The following is a 22403-nucleotide window of genomic DNA, read 5'->3' as shown; positions in this document are numbered from 1 at the left end:
CCTGCTCCGCCCCTCCCCCCGCGGGCAGCGCGGCCCGGAGCGCGCGCGCGCGCGTCCCCGCGGAAGGCGGGAGGGGGACCGGGGGAGCAGCGGGGGCGCGCGCGCGGCGGCGGCTGGACGGGGAGGGCGGCGGGGGCTCCGGTGTGCGCGGCTCCGCGGCGCTCTCCCTGCCTGATTCACCGCGGGGCGCGGGGAAGATGCTCAGCGCGGAGGGGTAGCGGCTGCGGAGCAGACGTCGGGGCCCCCCCTCTCCCCTCTCTCCCCGCCCCCGCCGAGCTCGGCAGCTCAGCCCGCCGCCGCCGCTCTAGGTGAGACCGGGGGGCAGGGGAGGGCTGGGCGAGCACGGGGGGCCGGGCACGGGGCCACCGGGCACCGCCCCCGCCCCGCCGCGCAGCCCGGAGGCGGGGGGGCAGGAGCCGGGGACCCGGCGGGCCACCCCCGGCGAAGGGAAGAGCCGGGAGCGGACCCCGGGGGACGGGCGGGCGGGAGCCGGCGGCGCCTGCGGTTGCCGCGTTCGCAGGATTATGTCAACCCGCGCCTCGCCGGTGCCGCTGGGGCGAGTGTCGGCGGCGGCTCTCGCCCGGCGGCGCTGCGGGGCGCCGCGCTCCCGGGCGGGCGGGGGGCGGCCGCGGGGCAGCGGGGGGCGGCGGGGCTGCCGGAGTTTGAGCCGCCGGAGGGAGCCGGTGCTGGGGGCTGGTGAGTTCTCACCGGGCCGTCCTGGCCGGGGGAGCGGGGTGCCCCGGGCAGCCCTGCCCGCCCCAGTGTGCTCCCTCCGAGCCGTGCGGACCGGTGTTTAATGCGGGGGGCGGTAGGCGCGCACCTCGTGTACCGCACGGGAGAGCGGCAGCGCGGCCCGCACAGCCCGCAGCTGTCTGGGGGGCTGTGTCCGTGTGCGCGCTGCACACCTCTGTTTGCTTGGGTCTGGGAACTTGGCCGTGGTGTGCCGTGGTCCGAAACTTGCCGGGCGAGGTCTTGGCTTCACGGCACCGCTGGTCGTCCGCTCGGTTATTTCAGGAATGCTAGTTGGGCGAAGTGCTACGGTTGTTAAAAAAAAAAAATAAATAAAAAAAAGGGATGAAAAGCAGAAGCGAGTAGAGATCAGAATGATGGTTTGTGCTTCAGCATCTCAGAAAAGGTTCATGTTTGAAAAATATATCGTACAATAACGAACAGTTATTGTACCTTATGGCAAGAAGGCAGCATTGGTATTCGGAGAGAAGCAAACGATAACTGAGAATTTAATCTGGAATTCGGTTTGCTGCACACGTGCAGTAACAGTTTTCCTGAGCATTTTTAGCATGTGGACTGATGCATGTTGCCATGTGCCTCGCAAAATTCCTTTAGCTCTGTGAGCAGTGGCAGTGTCTGCCCATACCCACAAAATCAAGGTGTGCTCCGTACCATTCTTAACAGCAGCTGTATTAGTGAGGAATGCTACAGTGTGTCCATCTGTGACAGGATTACCGATAGAACTCATCTTACTGGTTCCTTAAAAAACGTTTTAACTTGTTCCGTTAATGAGACACAGAATAGTGTTATAGTAGACCCTGGCACGATGGATAGTAACTTTTCATTTGAATGCACTTTAAGAACCAATTTGTGTCCTCTTCTGTATATGCCAAAATATAAAATATAGTCACTTCCTAGAAAAAGCCTCAGTGGAAGGTTGCCATGTGACTTTTTTCCCCCCCCCCGAATAAATATGATTACAAGTTGTAAGCACTCCTGTAGAGCTGATACTTGTTTGCTGAGTACAAAACCTTGATCCTGTGGTGTGTAATTACAATAATGAATTAAACCTCCATTCTGATGGCATCTTAAATTTGGTGGTGCTCTGAAAAAAAATGGAGAGTAAGTGATTTTAGCACATGAATTTTGATCTGTTGGCACTTGCTCGCTAAGAGATTTGTTCTTTTTGATATGTCTATATAACTTATACAAGCTGCAGTTGTGCTGCCACTCCCATACTCTCTTCACCTTACACACCTGAGAAGTTCCATTTAAAGAATTTGTGCAAATGGTTGACAGATAAGAATTGGAAGAACTCGCTGATATATTCAAAGTAAGCTCTGCTTTCTGTACTATTGGTGAGCGCCTTTATAATTTTTTTTCCAGAGAAAGGAGAATGTGATAGTCAGGAAGAGATAAATTTTTCCAGTAAGAAGGCAAATTAAAATGTACTATACATATTCATTCCACTTGGAAGACATTTAAGTGCAGTACCCCAAAATTAATTCAGAAAGCTGAGAGCCTGATGCTTTTTCTCTTAGCATTTTTCTTGGGTGGGGACGAGGGGAGAATGACACCTCTAATTGGAGTTAAAAAGGGAGGGTAGAGGATGTGGAAATTTGGAACAGAACTGTTGATGAAGCTGCCATCAAAGGCAGCTGCACTGAAGTAAGAACCTAAAGCAAATTGGCTCTAGGTAAAAGTTTTGCTACTGAGGAACTTTATGAGGGAGCAGTGACCCAGGTCAGTCATGATTTGATTTACATTCCAGGAGGAAGACATTTTAGTGTTGGAGGAATCAGAATTCTGTGTTGGAAATGCTCATTTTAATTTATTTCCATCAGCTGGGAGGGTGCAGATTTTACTTTGTTTTAACTGGCATTTTGTTAAGGATCTTTGTATTTATTTGTTACATGTTAGTAATAGGCATAATGAATAATATTCTTCACAAATAGTAAACTCCCACCTTGCTTTGGCCAGACTGAGAAACTGTCAAGCCTTGGACTTAAGCTCTCTTGGCTCTTGATCCTGAGACCTACTCTGCATGCAGACTGCAAGTTAAAGCAGAGATGAGTGAATGGCATCGTTCTGGGTCCAAGCTTATTTGTTTGCCAAATACCAATCATGACTAGATTTTTTTCCTGATGATCCTATTATCACAATGCTTTGCTTATTAAATGTTGAAGATTTGTACTAGTCATTCAAATCAACAGTCATTATGATGAACTGACTAGCTTTTACTCTGAGAGATGTGATTTGGTATTGTTTTTGCATTTGGAAACATGTTGGCTTATACTATTTCACATTTTCAATGTTGTCTTCACAGTTATATGACCTGTAAGCTTATTTTTAAGAAATCACAGTCAAATTCTGGAGAATAACACCTTTAGACAATTATACCATCCTGGCATTCTTTACAATCCAATGCATTTTTTTTCCTTTGTGTAGGCAATAACACAGGGCTGCTTGTATTTGATCTTTTAGTCCATGTGCCAACTATGCCAGCTTGTCTACAAGACAGTAGTCATGGTTCCAAGTATCAAAGGGTTATGCTTCAGATAAACCTGGCTTTGACAAGGTAATTAAGCTAGGAAAAGTGTTTCATTGTCATAGTTTGCTTGCTGTCTCTATCCACAGCCTTTCTGTATTTTTTTTGCCTTTAAGGAGAAAAGCATCAAAGTATTTGAGCATGTTAAATTAAGTATTTTGGGCACTGTGGTTCAAAGAAGCAGGTCTCTACATACCTTATTGTCAAGTGTTTAGCTCTATACAGTGTCAGTCTGCTCCCATATTTGAATTGCTCTTGGAGATTGCCTCGGTTTACAGATTACATGTAAAGACAGTGGACATTTTTGAGACAGTTGCAGTGTTCATACTGCTTTTAACATGTAGTCTGGGAGAAGAAGAGATACCTGGTTGGGTTGGGGTTCTTTTCCTGCTTTTATATTTAGGTACTCTGGAGCAGTAGAATTTTTCTAAAAGTCCTTCAGTCAACTAAGAAACATTTCTTCCTCCAAAGAGTCTTAATTTAAGAAAAAACCTGAAATTTGGGCTAGATTTACTCTTACAAGCTTGAGCATAGAGTTAAAGAAAGGATCTTGTTGACATTCTCACCCCCCCCAATGAATTTCTCTGAAGCGAAGTATCTTGCAACACTTCAGATAGCAATTGTGCCTAACTCATGTTAGCTGCAGGTGGAAATCATTATGTCTAGCATAAGGGAGTGATGTTACTAGTGTTGAACAAACCTTAGCCAAAGGAAAATCACCAGGGAGATAGCCTTTCTTCCTGGTTGAAAGAATGGTGATTCTGTGTTGAGAAGTGCTGGCACATCTCCTGGAGACTGTCTCTGTCCTTGGATCACAGAGTCAAAGAGGTTCTTATTGTCATGGAAATGCTCAAGCAGGAAGGAGAAAATCCAGGACCATCTCTAGTCTTCCTCCATTCCTTACTTATTGCCTTCAGCCTCCTACTAGTGGGTTATTTCTAACTCAGTTGACTGAGGAACATCTTCAAGAGTTTTGCAATGCCTTTCCTAAAGACAAATGATATTTGGTCCCTGCTTGGCCCATCCTGTGGGGTAGGTAGTATCTTTGATATCTCTAGAGGAATAACCAGAACATACAGGTTGCAGTGTTACCAGCACTAACAGTAGTACCCAGCATTTGTCTCTTTTTCATTAGGACGCAAATTGTAATATATCCATGCCCCGAGAACTGAGTTTGGGTTAAAGTCAAATGCCTGAAACACAGCTTGATCAAGAGAAGAGGTAATGAGCAAGGACAGTGTGTCTGAAGACCTAAAATCTCTGGCTGTTCTGTCACTTGAGGGCACTTGCTCAACGTTAGAAAGCAGTCTTCAGCACTGGAATATACACACTCTGCGGATGGTTAAGACAGTACTTTTTTCCCCTTGGGGATATTGATATCCTGGCTTTTTTCCTGGACTTGCGCGATCCCTTGCTAAACAACCCAAAAGAAGAGCACTTTTCCTTTGGGAAAACCAACTGGAAATTCCCCCTGGTCCAGAACTAAGTAATTGTAGCCATCCTGTTTTGTCTAAATTTATCACACGTGCTATATGCTTATCAGCAGTGCCTGAAATAAGTAAGTGTTTGGTGGGGTAAAAAGGTCTTGGGAAGCTTGAGATGGAAGTTCTTTCTCCCAGGCCTTTGTCTTTGGAGTTTACTCTTTCTAGAAACATGAAACTGGGATGTGTTAAGGAAAGATAGGTCTCTTTTCTTATGTTTTCCCAGCTTTTTGGTGTAGGAAATCCAAGGTGATTTGTATGAGGTTTGTTATGTGTAATTGGTTTGTTCTTCTTCATTTTGTTCGTTTCCTGCAGTTGGAAAACATCAAGAGAGGTTTTTCTAATGTTTAGAGTATTTTAAGTTCTGATGCTGCGAAAAGGGTAAATTTAATAGTAGCTGCAGTAATAGCAGATGAAGTCAGCAGGGAGTTTTGCCTCTTTGACAGCAGATTTTAGACCATTGTTTAATTTTTTAAGTTCTTTTTTTCAGGAAGTGCTTCTCTACAGTGGAGAATAAACATTTAGTTTTGCAGTACTTTTAAACATGGTGAAACATGAAGGTGATAAACATTTGTTTTGCTTGTCTGACTGTGGATGATCATCTAAACTCTTCATTTAGTTGACTGGTCCTCCCAGTTGCAGAGTGAAGTCAGAGCTTCAGTGCTTCTGGGTATTTCCATGTGTGCTGCCTTTGCTGGTTCTGTATACTTTGAAGTAAAGCTTTTGCAGTTATATCAGTGCAAATATATGCCTCTTTTGCCAAGTGTCATCATGGCTGGGCTTCGCGAACGAAGATTTAGGAAGGCTCTATCCACGTTTGTTACAAGCACACTGGTGGCTAATGAGGCCAATATGAGATAGACATGTCCGATTGCAAAAGGCAGAGCAGAGAGACTCCTTAGGTGGTATATTCTGCAAGACATGATTTGCCATGTGTATACCGAAGATAATTTCTTTCTCCGTCGTATATCTGTTCACTGAAGAACACTATTACATGCAATATCTTTGTTTCTAAGTATTGAGAATGGTGTTAAAAGCCACTGGTAAATTGGTAAGCCACAAAAATGGTTGGATGTAATTATTCCTAATATAGGAAAATGGAAAGTCAGTTACAGTGTTCATCAAGATTTATTATATTACTCAAATGTGTGTGTATATGTATGTGTGTATGCATGTATAATAGAAATAACTTTAATTCCAGAAGTTTTACTCCTGTATTGCATGGTCATCTCACTGTTTTTAGGCTTCATCTTACCCCCTGAAATTGATATTAAGGCTCTCATAATTTTAAATAGATTCATAAAAAGTGCTTGTAAAAATAATTAGTAACTCCTTACTGTTTATATAATCTTAGATGATGTCACTTATTTCATAAGTAAATATGCTGGACAAATGTCAGTTTGCAAATAGTTCAATCACTTAAAAATTAAGATAACTGAAAACCCTCTAATTATCTCCTTCAGGATCCCATAATCAAGAGCTGTTATAGAATTGTCGTACTTTGTTAATGCTTTTATCTTCCTGGAATGTTTTCAGAGGTAATGCCGAAATCTTGGAAAAGTGTTAGTTTGATAATAGTGCAGTCACCTGAAAAGCACATTATTTATGAGTACCAAATTGTTTTGTGAAGCACCTGCATTGTTATTATTATATGATCAAAATATATAGAACTTCAGTGTTCTGTACTAATATTTAAAAACCACCACAGAGGTAAGTGGATATTGGAGTGAATTGTCACACAGAAAAATAGTTCAGCAAAACCGAAGGGAAGTAGTGTATGATTCACTGTATTTTTACTGAAGCCATTATAAATGATGCAGATTATTACTTTTCTTTAAAATCTGAATGTGGTAGTGTTCCTGCTCTTAGCACTAGCAAGAAAAAAGAATGTAAGGATTTTCATAGGCTTTCATAAGTGTTTCTCAAATCTAATCCATGTTATGCCCAGCTTGGGTATTTCGGAAGCAAAGATTGGCTCTACAGGAGGCATATTATAAAAAGACTTCCAAACATCATCTTCATTTAAAAACTCACTTAGAAGTGTTAAGTTTAACAGGTGCTCATAGGTTTAAAAACCTATTGCACTAACCTTTTCCTAGCAATTTCTCCACTGCTTATTAATTTAATTAATTGATTGTCCATGTGGTTTTTACATACCTGTGCAAAATGACAATGAATCTTTAATATTGTCTGAATACTACAAAGTCACACTTCTGTAAGCATGGAAGTATGGAAAGAACATTAAATATTACGACTGTCATTTTCCACTTGGATTCTATTTATGCTAATTTTTGTTGTTTGCAAGAGTGTCTTTATGACCTGTGTGAGAGATTAACAGACCCTTTGCCTTAGTACAAGATACTGATTTTGGAGTCGTCATGTGGTGCTGTGATTTGAGTGCTTCCAAACCTCTGTATGCACTGAACCATCTCAGCACACTTCCAAACAGCTTCATACTTGTCCTTTAAATACTTTTTGTATATATTAGTCACAATCACAGCACAGTAACAACAATTGTTCAGTGCTGTCCCCATGTTCCTTTCATAAGCATCCACCTATCAGTGCAGGATAATCTTTGGGTTTGGCCCATATGAAATGGGCCCTCTAGTGCTTGACTGTGCCCATTTCCACTTCCTTTCTAAGGCTTGCTGTTACCATTTGTGTCCTTTACAGAGCTGTCTGGGACTAAGCAGTATCTCTGCAGTGATGATACACACAAGGAGGCATAGGCCAGGGGAAGAAAGCATTATGTACCTCAAGGGTTTGCGCTCAGAGATTTTGAACAAGGTTCTTAGCTGGTGAAAATTGTCATAGCACTGTTTATTTCATTGACTGCACAGGCTGAAGAGTATGCCTCACGTTCAGGGGTAATCCTGCTGGATATTAGGAAGAAGGGTAAGTAATAGAGTATGTGCAGTTATAACTGCAGTGAAGCAGCATTTGGGCTGCTCCCCTAATGTACCTTTCTAAAGGTAGTAAGGAGCTCCCTTACTGTTGCTGTCACAGTCATGAGAACTCCAATTCTGGTAGAAACCCCATTGACTCTTGCTAAAGACACCATCTTTTAATGTGATTTTACTTACTTCTTGAGTCATTTGCATTGACCAATTAATTGGCTAAAACTTCGAAGAAAATGAATTGTTGAAGAGGAAAGCTCGGTATGTGGTTTTCAAAGGTGCCTTTAGAGGAAGCGTTAAAATAGTTGATATTCTCTGTAAATGCTCAGTTGTGCAAATAGGAAACTAATGTTAGGCGGTCCTGACCTGGAAATCTTGACTGTAGAGTGTTAAGTTTCCCTTTGAACTGTATTTCTCTAAATATGACATGTTGTACTATATATACAAACAAGTGGCGTTATTGAAACCCTTTGGTCTTGATACTTAAGTGTAGTACTGCAGGACTATACTTCTGTAATAAAAGTATGGATAATGTTCATTAAAAAATAAAGGCTATTTGAAACATAAGCTAGAGAGCAAGTCCTATCCCCCAAACCAGCAATTTTTCCTGTTTGAATAGTTGACTGCATTGAGATTGTATTTTTTTCTTATTATATGTACCAAAGTCTACTCTAGTCAACAGGAAGTTGGGAAGCTTCTTTCTTTTTGAACAAACCATTTCCTAAATATTTTCACAAGTAAAGAAAAGCTACTGCTTGCTTCTACTGACTCTTGGTGTGGTGCAGCAGTGTACAAATGTGGTACCCAAGGACTTAGTAATGCCTTGTAGCACTCAGACCACCCCACCTGAGGACAGTAGCTTGGTCAGACTGAGAATTGATTCCCCAGCTTCCCACTCTTTGGTGTCTGAGATCGGTAATCTGTGCTGGGATCTTTGCAAGAGAAGGATCCCTTTTTATCTGCAGAGCATCGCATAAAATTTATTTTTGAAAATGTCTTTCTCATGGTACAAAAACTTAGACTTTGTGTCTTTTGGAAAAGCAGTTTAGAACAGAAGTACTGCAAAAGAAACAATCTGAGTTAGAAGCAGTGAATAAATACAAAACAGTCTTTCCATGTTTTTTTTCCTTGACATGCACCCTATTTTGAGTTATGTAACTTAAGTAATAGGATTGTTCTTTGACCTTCATAATCTCTTTCTATCACTGGAGGTACAAATACTCACGTAAAACAAAATTTCTTCTTTTCTAACCGATCTTCACTTTTAGTTATCCGTATGTGATGATGACTTTATACTTTAATGCAAAACTGTTGATTCGTGGAAGTAATCCTGTGTTCATGCATTATACAAAAGCTATATCTGGTATTGCTGCTATTGCTAGGGGCTGATGTGTCACATTTTTATAAATCTTATTTTTAGAATATCTTATTTCAGCCACCACAGCCTGTTCTGGTAAAACCTTGTTATGTTGATCCTAATGCAGTGATGACATAAGTAAGAGGGTGAGGGGGCTAGTTAAAAACTAGTAACATCCCTGAAGTATAATTTTAATTTATTAGGAATGTAGGAAATCCTTACAAGTCAGATTCTCCTAAAGAGGTCAATTTGAATGTGTAAACTAAGTAGAATTCATCATTTTTGGTTTATCTTACATTTTTCTGTCATGTTCCCCGTTTTTTTACTGTGAAGTTTATACTTTTATATTATGCATCTTATATGTCATTATTCACATAATGAAGTATAATAATTTCAAAAAAACCCAAACCCTAACCTTTTGCCCTCATGCCTTTGAGCTTCTCTGTGGGAAAAGGACTGGTGGAGCTGCCCTACTGGAGTACGTGTGTGTAGAATCCCCTTGACTGATAGTCTCCAAGGTGGATCTCACCATTTGGCTTCCCATTGTTCCTTCTGTTCCTGATTTCCCACCTCAGCCCAGGGCCCCACTGATGAGACAATGCTCTGGATCTTCCTGTTCATGGAAGGGAGGAGGTGATTGAAGCTTAGCTCAACCTTGAGGCATCCCTGTATCCTACAGGTTGAAATTGAGGATTAGGGGATCATAGTATAACTTGAAGTCACTCTTTGTCACACATTGCTGTGGTAAGCAGAGGGTCTAATCCAGCAGTATGAAAACTGACATAACTGAGTTTGGTTTAAAGGTTTTCATGTTGCTGAATTTACACAGTTTGAATTTAGCTCAAACTGTAATGGTGTGTGTGAGTCTGTATAATCAAATTTGAAGATATTTACATAATTACTGATATATCATATGTATTAAGAGTTCTGTCGTGCATTATTATGCTGTAAAACCTGATACCCTTTGTAGGCTGTGACACATGAAGTGTTTTTGTTTATACTTTTGACATACTACAAAAGATTGAGTGATGCATTCAGAAATTACATTGACATTATAGCACTCTCTGTCTCCTTTTCTAGATGGTAGTTCCTCAAAAAGAAGAATGTCAGTCATGGTTTTCTAAAATCTGAAAAGGGATAAAAGTTGAGGTGGTTCATCCTAAACAAAAAATTTTTATACAGTTTTTTTTCCTATTTCTTGATGCTCTGACAAAGTGGATTTCTTCCTAACTCTGCAGTATGTTTTCCTGAAACTTGAAAGTTAGGGAAAGTACACTTGCTAAGTTGCAGACAGGAGTAGTTGAAAACAGAAGTTTTAATGTTTTCTGTTTGTATTCTGGAAAAGATAGTGATGGCAGAAGGGAATAGAAACTTCAGATCTGCAGGAGAGATTCTAGATACTGTACTGATTGGACTGTAATCAAGGTTTAAATGATTGCAGTTTCTATCTGTATTCTAGTATCTTCTTCCAAAGACAAGAATCCATTAGGCATATTGGATTGTTTAGATTTTCTTAGGGCTGCTTTGAAAGATTGAAATATTGCCTGTTAATGCAATGGGTTGTTTTACTTTTTGGGATACAAGACTTACTGAGCTACATTTGTGAGGGTTCTGTAAAGATATTATTATATTCCAGGTGTGTGCTGGGGAACTTGTCATGTAATTCAAGGACTCTGAATGGAACTTTAGTCCATTCTCCCTAGTGTATCTGGGAGATATTTTGTTACTTGTGTATGTTTATCTTGGACATGTACATTACAGGAACTATGCATATTAGAGCAAAGGGCATGTTAGTTTTTACAGAGAGCATCCCTTCAATGTCCTGACATCAACTTGAAAATGCAATATTACTATTGTTTAGCTGAATGTCTACGAATTTCTAAAGCTGGTACATTTTGAATTATATATATGCGCCAATAGAATTGCAATGCTTGGTCAGTGACAACATTCTGGTAGGTGCCACGTGGTAGAAAGTTCTTGAGCCAACTGGCACAAAGTGTGAGTGGCTGAAGGCAGCTAACAACAACAAAGGGGGCTTATAAGAAGGCTGGAGAGGGACTCTTCTCAAGGGCCTGTAGTAATAGGACAAGGGAGAGTGACCTTAAGATGAAGGAAGGTAAGTTTATAGGTTAGCTATTAGGAAGAAATTCTTTACTCAGAGGTGGTGAGGCACTGGTACTGGTTGCCCAGAGAGGTTGTAGACTCCTCATCACTGGAGGTGTTCAAGACCAGGCTGAATGGGGCTCTGAATAACCTGTTTTAGTGGAAGGTTCTCTGACCATAGCAGGGGGTTTGGAACTAGATGATGATTTTGAAGGTCCCTTCCAACCCAAACCACTCTGTGATTCTGTCATAGCAAATATGGCCCATCACTAGCCTCGCATTGCCAGAAAAGGCATTGCAAAGTCATGTCTTTTTTTTTCAGCAGTAAGAAGTGAGAGGCATGTGCTCAACTAAAGCAAATGTTCCTTTATGAAATCAGTCCTGTTGCTCTTATTTCAAGCCTTCTATAGGAGATTCGAAAAGGTTGTACTAGTCTGCTACAAATAGCCCCAGGACCAGTCCACAAGTTCTGATTTTATTAGAGTAGTAGATTCATATACTTATGCTCGCTGTAGTGAATCATCTTTCTGAGGCAAGGGTGTTTTCTACCAACCAAACCAAGGATTTGTTCAGTGATAGGGTTGATTGCTCCTCTAAAGTATAACAAATCCCACTGGAAAGCAAGAATACTTTCACCAATACTTGGTCCATGATGAAAGTGGAAATGTTTTTCTGGATAAAGTAGATAAGAGTGATGAGTGATGCTCATTTCAAACACTTTTATCCCAAACTACTGACCTCCTCTTAAGTAGTCCTGAATTTTTGTCAGCTCAGTAAGAGCCCTGGACTTTCATCTGTCTCTTTAGGATAATAGTATGTGTGTGATTATTCTACAGTTAAGAAATTTTTGAGGTATTTATTCCCTGTGTTTGCTCTGCTGCCTGAACCATACCTATCCTAGGAGTTGATTGCAGTATTTATCAAAGCTATGGAGCCCCTATCTGAGCCATCTGTAGGTAGTGGTTGTACCATCTGTCACTAAAGACTGTGTTCCAGAGGGAGAGACAATATGCACAGACTTTGTCATGCAAAACCTGTAGGGTATGGTCTCTGATGTTTGCTTTATTCTTCTAAGACGTATAAGTTCCAGTGTTTCACTAACTTCTAAAATCTTTATTGCAAGAGGCTTCTGAATGGCACAGTAGCTGATACTTCATCCTTGCCCATCTGTATGCATTATGCATTTTACTGAACTTCACACATTCCACTGGGAGGTGAACTATGGTCCCCAGTTGCTAAAGACTGTGAGAACATTAAAAAATGGGCAAAACCAAACTGCAGTAACTTTCCAATGAGTATATAAAGCTCAGAGATAATGGTGAGAATCACACAAACTAAGGTGCCTTTGGGTGCAAGCATATAATTTTCTGAATATTTTTTCTATGAATTATCAAGGATTACAGCAGCAGCAGATGTTCGAGGCAGCGTGATATAGATTGTGTATACTTTTGTGCTGTGATTAACGGAGCCAATATCCTTGCATGCTAAGAGATAGGTGACTTCAAAAACTTTCAAGAGAACATTAACAGCACATTTCAGGAATGCTTTCAGTACAGATGTTGCTACCAGGAGCAAGATTCAAAATTTTTGTGTGGTGGTTAGTGATCATCTAATTTGTGATTAGCAGTAGTGGTATGTGATTAGCCACTAAATTTGAAGTGAAATTTGTGTTGTCTTCAGATGTATTTTGTGTTGTATCTGAGGGCAGTGGGATGAGGTAGACAATACTGAATGTGAGAACCTCCTAATGAAACTGCAAGCCTTCAGAACAGCAATTTTCTTGACTTCATGTTCTCTCTGTTGCACATGCTTGTTTGCAGTCGTTGTCGCAGGGAAGGATATGTCTTCATACTGTGCAGTCATGAGACCATGAATCCTTCTCCTGCCCCTTTCAACTCTGAGTAAAGCATAGACCAGACACATACTGGTGAGCAGAGAGTTCAGAGGCTGCTGCCGGATTTAGGTGTTGCCCAAGTGTGTAGCTTATCCACACAAGTAGGACTCCTGAGCTACCCTTGTTCGTTTTTGACCCATACAGTGTTGGCAGTCTATCAGAAAGAGACATGAAACACAAAGCAATGAAGTGGTGGGGGTTTTAGTACTTCTTTTTATTAAAAAAAAAAGGCAACACAAGGAACAATTTGTACAAATGACAGCAACCTAAAAAGAGACACTGCATCAGTAAGAGGTGATACTATGCGTTGCTATGTTAAACGGGAAAGGAACTGATTTAGCATATGCAAACAAACTTTAAGCAAGCCATATGATAGCTATTCCTATTCTAATACAGATCAGATGTAACATTAAGAGCCTGTCATGACTTATATGTGTAATGTCTGTGTACTTATATACGGATTAAAATATTCCAAGAAATACATAGCAAGAACATTATATAGTCAGCAAGAGGTTATGCATGTTTGATCTAGACTGAGCTTCTGAAAATACTCATGAAACGTGGATGATCAAACATTTTATTTAAATATTGAATTTGAAGGCATTTGAGTGGATTATTCTTTGTTCTTTATGGATGTTCTCTCATGAAACGAAGGGGGTATATAAATATATATATATTTCCTTTTTTTTTTTGCAGCATAGCAGAGCCTTGCTTGGTTGCTAGGTAACAAGGTATTGCTTTATTTGCAGGAGCAGTAGCTGAGTTGGTAGTACAGGCAATGATTTATCTGAAATGTATTAATATATACTGGAGCAGTAATAACAATTATTGAAATTGCTTATTTGATTGTGCTCCATGGCACAGAAAAATACATAATCGGTTCATTAGAATATTTCCTTCTGCTGTGTAGAAAAACTGCTTAATTACTAGGAATGTCCAGTTATTTAATAAGCATCAGAATCTGTATTGTTTATTTAGTATCTTAAAATGAGTTATTTCAACTACAAAACAAGAAGTTAACAAAATAAAGGGATTTATAAGGTGTAGCTACAATTGTCCATTCATACTTTTTTTTTGGCCTTTCATAGATGGGCTTGCTTTTTCAACAGCAATACGTTTTTGTCCAGGGATCAAGACCAAACCTGCCAGTCTCCAGGGCAGAAGTTGGCTCCTTTCTGGTGGCAGGCTGCCATCTCACTTCTACCTCCAAGAAGACCAGCAGGTGGTCGGCAGGCCACTCCACTACCTCCTTTCTCACACAAGTCTGGAAATTCAGAATGGTCAGAGTTGCCTTCAAGGCAAATGCTAATACCACCTGTTTTCACTGGTAGCACACTGACTAGGTGGTTCTGGATGCTGTATCCATGACCAAAATTTCACTGCTGTTTGGTTTTGCTGTTATTTGTGAGAGGGAAGCATATTCAGTCCTAGTGGATTCCCCATTGACTTGATGCTGTTATGTCGGGTTACTCTTATCCAGGTAAACATCTTCACCCCTGTCTGTTCTGTGGTTTTGCCTTCCTATCAACTGTTGTTGTAGACTAACCTTGCTCTACATCCCAGACTGATAAACACCCCTTTAATTCTATTTAAATAAAGCAGGATCTTGCTTTGCAAAAAAACCCCAAACAAACAAACCAAAACAACCCTAATGAACCAAACTGAATCATCAGGACTACAGATAACAGTCTTTTGAAGGATAGTAGAGATGACAAAATTGATTTTGGTGTACCTCGCCTGTGCTAAGTATTTGCAGCTGTGGGTAACATGTTGCTGCTTGTTGTAGTTTTTACATTGTATCATATTGTATCACATGACATTTTACCTTAGACCTCTAATGACTTCTAACACAGTCATTGACACAATCATTTCATAAGTAAATAGCTGCAGGCTTGGACAGTGTCTTAAGTATTCCTGATCCTTTGGCTTTCATTTCAGCAAAATGAAATGAAATAATGAGTAAATAAAAAGAGGCACTCTCGCAGAATCTAGCTTTCCTGAAAAGTTACAAAAATAAAAAAAGCCAAAGCACAAGGGAATTAAAAAGAATAAAATTTAGAAAGCTGTTTCTGTATCTATATGTGTAGAAGATCAAAAGAAGTAAAAGGAAAACAAAAAGGACAATGAGAGAAAATGGATGCAGCAATAAAAAAAAGAGCCGCAATTATGGTTTGGCATGAGTCAGGAGGACAAACAAGGATGGCACTCTTCTGTGAATCATCAAAAGGAAGGTATTTGAAGCCATTGCTGGGTAAGACCTTCAGTATATACAATTCTATTATCTTCAAGTTAGAGAAAATTTTTTTTTTTCATGTATTATCAAGTGGAAGTTGTGCATTAAGGAAACTTGGGCATCCAAGGTTGATCACTACTTGTCTGATCATCCTTGCCTCAGGTTCAGAAGTTTCACCTCTTCTGACAGCACCTAGCTGCAGTGTCTTGGGGCTTGGTGCGCAGCTGCCTGGGTGATTTTTCCTGGCTCTAGGAGCTTCTAGAGAATCCTTGGATCATTGTCATCACACAGAGGCATATGAATATGGACTGTAGGACTTCCTTAACTCCCCAGATTTAGTGAGCTTTGTGTTTCATCTCACTGCTGTTTAAAATTCCCCAGTCATAATAATCAGACTGACAGAGGACAACATTTGCCTGCTTAATGTTTTCGTTATTTGAACAGCCAGGTTGACAAGTTGGTTCTTCTCTTAATAGAAGACTATCTGAATGGCTATTTTGATTAAAAATGCTTTCCTTAGTGGATAAATCATCAAGGAACTGAATTTTTTTTCTAATTTCAAAATACTTCAGGATGTTTATACGGGTGTGTTATAAGCTCAGAAATCAATCTGATCCTTGCTTGTCCTAAGCATCAGATCTCTCATTCCAATCTGAGTCAAAAGAATCCTGCATCTAAATTCTGGATGTGCATTCTTAGGTGAGAGGAAACACTGAAGACAGTTGCTTAATTAATTACTGTTCTGACATGAGGAATGACATTCACTCTACAGGCATGTCATATCATTTAGACATGAGTGGACAGCTTACGTTGGTTTCACCGAGTTTTATTTATCACTCCTGAAGGAAGGAATTGAATCTAAATTTGGAGTGCTTTAACTTTTCTGCTTGTAGAAAAAGAGTATTTTAACAGTAGCATGATTCTTTTATTTGATGAGGTGAACAGTGATTAAATAACTGCAGTAATGTGAAGTTACATAAGAAGCAAGATTTGAGGTTCCTGCTCTGAGCTATAATTATTATTAAAAGACACATTTTAGCATTTTTGGTAATTGATTTACTCCATTAAAGTTTCCTTTTGGAGAATATTTTTTAACCTAAAGAAGTATGGTTTTGCAGTTTTTCTGCCAGCCTTTCAAACTGATTGGGCATTTGAGCTGGGAAAACAGTTTCTTTCAGAAGTATTAAGTTCCCATAACTTTCATGAAAGTGAGTAGTTGAAACCCTTTTGAGATCCTCACTGGGGCAGGGATATTGTGGCTTGCATGGCTGAGGGTGGGAAAAAGTGCAGGTAAGGAATAGTAGAGCCATGGTGGGAAGCTGAAATTACTGTGAGGACTGAGGAAGCTGGAAATAATACAGAGGACAAAGAGGTACAGAGAAAGGAGGAGTTCTGGTATGGGTCAAGAGAAGGATTGTGGAGACATGAAGTGAAAATCCATAGGAAAATGTACTGTTGTTTATGCTCCTGGTGGCACATGTCAATCACCAGTTGTCTCTTTAAAATAAGTCCCTGTGTGGTGAATGACATACCGGCTTAAGTAAAAGCACTCGCTCAGTTTCAGGGAGCTCCTCATGCTGCTCTCCTCACTGTGCTAAGTGCCCTCCGTTAGTACAACCTGACGGATAAGAGCCACCAGCACCTGGCGGTCTCATCTTCTACCCATGGGAAAAGTGCATGCCACAGAGGACTGGATTGAGCAGGATGTTACAGTTTGTGGGAAGGAGTTTCTCAGTGTACATGTTGCTATGTAGCGGGTAGGGAAGGCAAAGGCAGATAAATATACCTTCTACACTTTTGCTTTCTCACATCCTTTTAATCGGATATTTTACTTTTTTTACAAGAATTAGTGTTTTCCAGTCCTTGATTGGGATTTTCTGTATGTTTGTGATCAGTAAGTGCAATGTCACTTATGTAACCATAATAATTTTTCACTTAAACAAGCAGCCCATCAGAAGAACATTGATATTTTCATAAATATTATCATTAGTTTATAAGAACAAAGAAAACAGTGTGGGACATCTGATTTTAGGCTTACCAAGAGTGAAGTCTGTGAACCACTTCTTGCAGTGCCTGGCCAGGCTGCATACGCAGTACATGTTTTTTAATGCCTCTTATTTCATCCATTCTGATTGTGTGGATACAGCAAGTAAAGCTGGGATGATTTTATGAATAAAGCATGGCGTTAGGATTTAGAAGATGTGGTTTTCGTTCCTATTAGTATGCCAAGTTGTACCTTCAACCTTAAGTTTATCAGTTAATCCACATGTGCTTCAGGTTTGCATTTGTTGAAAAGAAAATAGGAAAGAAAAATCAAGTTAGTATTTTTTCCCTTCTGCGCTGATAGAAACATACACTTGCATTATTCAGTGACTCAAGAGCTGCACTCTATCAGCAATACAGAATGAAGTGACTACGTTGCAACAGGGAGGGCTGACTCTATATAAAATTAAAGTCAATGCGTTAAAAAATAGGCTTATAACCTGATGTTTGTACTGTGATAAGACTCACTAGAGTACAGTAAGCTTGATCACAGGCAATGTAAGATAGTGGATTAAATTTCTTAATTGCTAATAATAAGTAATCCTTGTGTCTCCAGGGTATAAAGAAGTTGAAAAGCAGCCAAACCACTGCATTTTCATTGTGTCAGTCTCCTTGGCAGTTCTCTGTGGAAGCATGCTGATGGGCAGGGGGAGGTTAGGAACAGCCTGTGGGTATGTATGGCATTGCTGTCAGGTTAATAAATTACACGGGTCCACCGAAAAGTAGGTGCAGAGAAGCACATGTTGTGTATCCTTCTGTGACACTTCAGCATGGCATTCTTCTGGCTCAGGGGATTCAGTTATTCATTGCACTCTCTCTCTCTCTCTTTCTCTCTCTCTCTCTCTCTTAATTTAATTTGTGAGCTCATTTCACAGGAGTCTATTCTGCTCCTAATGCTTCTACGTAATCATCCGGAATACTAGAAGTGTATAAAAGCAGTGAGAATAGACCCCTGAGCTTGAACTGTGTTTTCACTGTGCTAAATTCATGTTTTACCATTCATAAGCTCTCACTCTACAAAACCTGTGCTGCTGTTATAAGATAAAATGTAGGTTTGGATTTAATTTTTCTAAGAAGCTGGATAATAGACATAGAAGTGATGCATACAGTCACATATCGGAATGGTTCTGTGTTATATTGCTGTATTTGAAAGTAAAGCTCAAAGAGCAAGTCTTTTCTTCTTCTTCACATTTCTTTAATCATTTTTTAGCATGCTGTGAAATAAAAGTTACTGTGTTATATATTTTTCTTAAATCACATTGCTCTACCCTATTCTTATTTGTCTAGTGAAGCAGGAGGCCATGTCTGAGCACGTGTACTTTGCTCCCTGCTCTCCAGTTCCAAACTCATTTGATGTTCAGTTTACTGCCCTTTTTCATTTCATCTTGCTGGTCTGTGTCTTCTCTTATACTTTGCCATGCAGTGATAAAAGTCCTGGATGCCTGAGATGCAAGGACAAATCTTACCGAATGGGATACATCCAGTTGTCTTCATTCCACCATGGGTATCATTCTTCTTGGGACGAGATGCTTTAGCTCCTTGCAGGCTTCTACTGTAGTAAAACATGGGTGTTAACAAAGCAGTCTGGAAAGGTTGAGAGTTGACAATATAGGATCAAGAGAGCTATTAGTAAAAGTTGCTATCATCTGCATCTTATACTAGCATATCACTAATATTGTGACTGGGATGAGCTGATCTGTGGCTCTTTCTTACCACCAATAACCTGGATGAAGTTCCTGTAGAGGAAGGAGGGACACATCAAAACTGCAGTTTGCCCGCAGCTTGTCTCAGATCTGCCTCAGTTTTACAAGCCAAATCAGTGGGTTGGGAAGAGAATTAGCACTAGCAGCAGTGTCCTTTTACACCTAAGTCTCAACAGAGCCCTTTACAGAGCAGAGTCAGGGAGAAATACTGCCATACAACTTCTCTCATTCATTTTTGCATGTCTTCTTGGGTCTGTGTAGTTTGATTACACTTGGGTTGTGTCCAAGCTTTTCTTTGCATCCCTGAGAGATTATAAATTCCTTTTAACTAAGTGAAAGTTAGAACCTTTCTCAACCCAGTGTTGTGAAATCTGAAGGTTTACTGAAGGATAACAAAGTGCCCTGTTCATTTTGTCTGAAAAACCACAAGGAGAAAATTGTCAAGTTTGGAAATAAAAGGTTTGTCCTAACTACAGTATGCATGTTGCCTGCAAGCCTGATTTGGTGTCTGAAAGGCTTCTTTCTTGTCCTTATATAGTAAAAAGGATTCTGCAGGTGGTATTTACAGTAGGGCTGCTCCAGCTTGGGCAGACTGTTCCTGTGTGTAGAATTTAGAAGTTCAGTTGTCCTTTAATCAGCGATTATCTGCAGAATGAAAAGCAAGTCAACTTTACAACTTCAAATATGATAGTATAATTAAGATGTGGGGTTTTTTGTTTCCCCCTCCTATATGGTAATTCAAAACTCTCTGTGTAGTCATGGGACTTCTGCATTTGTCTTCCTAACAAAAGCTGAGATTCAAAAGTTTGTGGGTTTGGGGGGAAGATAGACTTTATTGAGAGTCGTGATGAAACCACAAGAGTGAGAGACAATATGAACAGGATCTGCTTACTCTCACCATAACTGTGCCATCTCTGAAATGGAAATAAAAAGTAATCCTAGGGGATTTTTTTCTAGCTGTGAGTATAAGCAGCTATGAGATTGAATACATTTGTAGGGTAGGTCTGCTGAATAAGAAAATACTATTTTTACACAGTCAGCTTTCATTCTAGCATTTCATTTTAACTGTACCCATCCTTTTCAGTTCTGCAATGCAGTGTTATTCCTGTTTTGTTGGAATACAGCATGTCCAACTGAGACACTGGCTTCATTGCAATCAATGGTATTTTGACACTGACATCAAGAAAACCAGGTTCTCATCCTTGTTACCATTAAGTTGTGTTTGAAAGAGACTCTTTTGCTGGCATTAGATCATTGCAAACAGGTAATTTATAAACTTGTGGGAAATATTGTAGATTCTATCGAAGTTCTAGTGTATGTGTACTTAGTTAAGTTCTTAAATAGTGTTAATATTCAGTGTACAGTCAGAATTTTTTGCAAAGCAAAGTTTCCTTTGGGAACAGGTTGCCTTTGACCAAGAACATAAGTGTAAATCTAGACAGAAGATAAAGTGTGTCTTAGCTAAGAACTAAACACAAGCAGTTTCTACAGGGAATGTAGGCTGTGCAGCCCCAAATGTCTAACACCCTGGTACTTACAGCAAGCTGGGGAGGCTTTTCAGTGTTCTCCTGGCCTGGAAAAAGTCCTTAGGTCCCCTGCAAGGGCAAAATAAATAAATAAAAAAAAAGGTATTTTGATTCTGCTTGGAGGATTTTGTTGTTAATATTTAAGTTAATGAAATGCCTGACCTATTGAATTATTTTCCTAACCATTTATCTAACTCTAAAATGCATGAAAAATTCAATGCCACTAACATAGCAAAAATGATTTAAACGTGTGTTCACTGAATGCATAATAATCTGCAGTGTATAGATAACTTTTCAGTTTGCTGCACGGAGATTTAGCTGTGCAACTTTGAGCTAAAATAATGATGTACGTTTTCCCATTTAATTTTAGATCCTATTTTTCAGTATATGGGTCAGCTCCTTAACTCAATCCTGCATTAGTCTTGTTGCTCAAAGCAGGTTTAGAACTATGATCAGGTCTTCCACATTTTCATTTCTTTAAAATACTGAACTGTAAATGAGATGATTTTATCTAGAGATATAGATGCGTCCAGCGACAGTTCTTGTCTTCTTGCAATTTGCACAATGAAAATTATGTTTACCCTCTGAAACAAATTATTTTTACTAGTGACTCTTCTGCTGATAAATCTCTGCAGGTTTTTTTAACCTTTCAGGAATTAGAGAGTTTAGAGAGGAGAGATGGTTTCTTCTCATCTTAATCTCAGTTGTAAAGTTTAGCAGGTTTTGCTGTCTCACGTGTCCACATACCTTCTCTGCTGTTGTGAGGAACATTTTAGCACAGTAACTTGTGTCTGCATTTTTGCTTAGAGCAGAGGGAAGCTGCCTTGATTTTGAACTTAAAATAGAGTGTGTGAGCCTCTGTGAGCACATCTGAATAAATAATTGTTCACTTGCGTACCCCAGAAATATGAGGCTTAGCTTCTAGTTTGCTGTTACCTGGAGCAGATCAATGGTAACCAAATCTAGGGTTTGGTGGTCTGTTTCTCAGGCATATGTCTGATACTACCCTGCTGCAGTAGTATGAGGGGTCCTTTGCACATTTCTCTTTTCTGCTTTTTAGTCACATGTGTGTGTGCAGAGATGGTAAAAGACATCACACATTTTTACATAAAGGTGGGTGTGTTTATTTCAACCCCACATACACAGTTCCACGTAGTTGCTCAGCAAGTATTTGTAATCAACTCAATGAATCATGCCAATGCAAGATTCATTATACTTTCCATTTTATGCCTTAAAACTATGCCTTTATGAGGAGGGTGGTCTGAGAGATTTGTCAATGCAGGTCAGTGGAAAGCACCACTGAGGGATACCAGCCCAGGTCTTGTCCATAGAGCACTCTGTATTTAGAGGTTTTGTATTCTTCATATATGGAAATTCCTCCTGCCCTCGATTTATTTTTTATGCAGGCTTTGTTAATGCACATTTTCTTTTTGCACACACAGAATGAAAATGTGATTGAAGTTAAAAGAACGAGTGACTGTACAAAGAGAAATACACACACAAATATATATATATATATATATTTATTTTCTGAGTATACATCACCTAGTCTTTATTCTTAACAAGTGGTATGAAGTGGTGAGCTGTGAGGTAAATACTACCCTTTTCCCTTCTCTGATTTTAAGAGATATGTGTGGAAAAAAATGATAGCTAGTGTAAGCTTTTGGAATTTTAGTGCCTATTGAAAAATAATTGCATGCAGATCTTACAGTAGACACTCTTCATTGTGCTTGTCAATTGTTTCACAGCTTTACACATATTTTAAATGAGATAGCTGGACTATGCTGCTTTAGCATTTAAATGAAGCCAAATTAGTATTCTGTCAGCAAGCAGAAGGGGTTTTTATACTAGAAAGGTGTAGGAGGGAGATGGATAATGACGGATGAAAC

The 22403-nt window shown here is 39.9% G+C and overlaps 1 protein-coding gene across 11 annotated transcripts in view; it reads left to right on the top strand.

Moving 5' to 3' along the window:
• Positions 1 to 22403, top strand: part of ANKS1B (ankyrin repeat and sterile alpha motif domain containing 1B) — a 414822-nt gene that overhangs the window by 327222 nt on the left and 65197 nt on the right. Inside the window, exon 1 of one of the 11 annotated variants that reach the window (XM_051784797.1) lies at positions 143 to 308. The exons of the other annotated variants lie outside the window; for them this stretch is intronic. The gene's annotated coding sequence lies outside the window, so the exon portion shown is untranslated. Of the gene's footprint in view, positions 1 to 142; positions 309 to 22403 lie in introns of those variants that run through there. 11 annotated transcript variants of the gene reach the window in all.

Source organism: Manacus candei, unplaced genomic scaffold (assembly GCF_025592945.1).
Source record: "Manacus candei isolate 608988 ecotype Guabito, Panama unplaced genomic scaffold, ASM2559294v1 h1tg000018l, whole genome shotgun sequence".
Lineage (NCBI taxonomy): Eukaryota > Metazoa > Chordata > Aves > Passeriformes > Pipridae > Manacus > Manacus candei.
The sequence above is the reverse complement of the archived record's forward strand: the minus strand, read 5'-3'. Positions and strand labels throughout refer to the sequence as shown.